The 2,128-nt window shown below is 55.8% G+C and overlaps 1 protein-coding gene across 1 annotated transcript in view; it reads right to left on the reverse strand.

The window, feature by feature from the left end:
• LOC104289960 (synaptophysin-like protein 1) overlaps positions 1 to 2,128 on the reverse strand; it is a gene marked incomplete at its 5' end in the record, with an annotated part of 6,924 nt that overhangs the window by 1,348 nt on the left and 3,448 nt on the right. The gene's annotated exons all lie outside the window — the stretch shown is intronic.

The following is a 2,128-nucleotide window of genomic DNA, read 5'->3' on the forward strand; positions in this document are numbered from 1 at the left end:
GCGGTAACGGCGGTGAGGAGGTGGTGGCGGAGATGACCTCAAGACCGGTCCCCTCCGGGTTCCGTCAAGCCACGGTCACCTGAAGCTCCCGTCCACCATGGAGTGAAGAAGCTGAGGAAGAACGCGGTGGTGGAGACCGTAGTGTTTGTCCCCGCCCGGTCCCCGAGGCCAAGAGGAGTTGGGGGACACCAGGACAAGGGGGAGGTGCCGGGGAGGGGGTGTCCGACACCCATAGGTGGAACCCTGAGAAGATGGAGGGGGAGGGGAGCGGGGACAACTAAGGTGGACCACTCAGGTGTGGCTGGAGACGGCCACGAGCGGTCAACGCGCCTTGAGGAGGACTCAAGTGGAAGAAGGCAATCCAAGAGCAAACCGGCCCCACCACCAGAAGGTCTCCACCTACTCAAGCGCCACCGGTTAACGTTAGGTTGGCCAATCAGAGAAACCCTGAGCGACCTCGACTCAGCCAATGGTCACGTCGGGTTTTGGCCAAGCCAACCGGGAAGGTGCAAAGTCAACCTTGGGGTGACCCCAACGGAGATGGATCAACCCCAGGTGTGGACCTCCAAGCGACCACCGATGGTCAACTGAGGTCTACAAGAAGCCAATGAGAGAAGGCCAACCCAAAATGTGGTCTAAGCCAACCAATGGGCAACCTTGGGCTTGACCAACAGGACCAAGCAACCACCAATGGTCAACCAAAGTCTGGGAGAAGACAATGAGAGAAGACCAACCCAACCAATGGTCAACCCAGGTCTTGACCAACCAACCTGACTAAATCTGGTCAAACCCAACCCATAGTCAACCTTGGCCTTGACCAACATGACCAACCAACCACCAGTGGTCAACTGAGGTCTGCAAGAAGGCAATGAGACAAGATCAACCCAACCAATGGTCAACCTTGGTCTTGACAAACCTGACCAATCCCCACTCAGGACAACCGCAATGGGCCAATCCGACCCCAACCCTCATGACCAACCCCAGATCTGGACCTCCAAGCAACCACCCATGGTCAACCAAGGCCTACAAGAAGCCAATGACACAAGATCAACCCAACCAATGGTCAACCTTGGTCTTGACCAACCCGATCAATGGTCAACACAGGTCTTGACCAACCAACCTGGCCAAATCTGGTCGAACCCAACCAATGGTCAACCCTGGGCTTGACAAACCTGACCAATCCCCACCCAGGACAACCGCAATGGGCCAACCCAGGCCTGGGCCAACCCCAACCCTGATGACCAACCCCAGGTCTGGACCTCCAAGCAACCACCCATGGTCAACCGAGGCCTACAAGAAGTCAATGACACAAGATCAACCCAACCAATGGTCAACCTTGGTCTTGACCAACCCAACCAATGGTCAACACAGGTCTTGACCAACCAACCTGGCCAAATCTGGTCGAACCCAACCAATGGTCAACCCTGGGCTTGACCAACCTGACCAATCCCCACTCAGGACAACCGCAATGGGCCAATCTGACCCCAACCCTCATGACCAACCCCAGGTCTGGACCTCCAAGCAACCACCCATGGTCAACCGAGGCCTACAAGAAGCCAATGACACAAGACCAACCCAACCAATGGTCAACCTTGGTCTCGACCAACCCGACCAATGGTCAACCTTGGTCTCGACCAACCCGACCAATCCCTACGCAGCCCCAAGCACAAGAAACCGGAGAGAAGGACCCAACTGAGACCTGTCAAGGTCAATCTGACCTCATCTCCTACGTACCCCACCTCCCCCCTACTTCAACCACGGCTGATCCAGCGCCGGCGGCCAACTGGAAGAAGCCAAAGCGACGCTGTCGCACTGGCCCCGCCCCGAGGGGCCCCACCCAAACAGTGACCTCCGCCCGACCACACCCACCCCACCCTGAGGAACATCTTGACCTTCTTCCCAGGACTTCCCCGGCACCTGGCGTCCCCTCCACCAATAAAATAAGCTTTAAAAAAAAAAAACAAACAAAAAAAACCAACCCACAACAACCCCAAAACCCTTCAAAAACCCCCCACCCCACCCAAAATGTCCCAAAACACTCCAAATTTCGCAATCTCACCCCAAAACAACCCCACCCCCCGCCGAAAAACGAGAAGAAGGAAAAAAAAAAAAAAAAAAGGAGAATCGG

The sequence above is a fragment of the Charadrius vociferus genome, unplaced genomic scaffold, assembly GCF_000708025.1.
Source record: "Charadrius vociferus isolate BGI_N301 unplaced genomic scaffold, ASM70802v2 scaffold1337, whole genome shotgun sequence".
In the NCBI taxonomy this organism is placed as follows: domain Eukaryota; kingdom Metazoa; phylum Chordata; class Aves; order Charadriiformes; family Charadriidae; genus Charadrius; species Charadrius vociferus.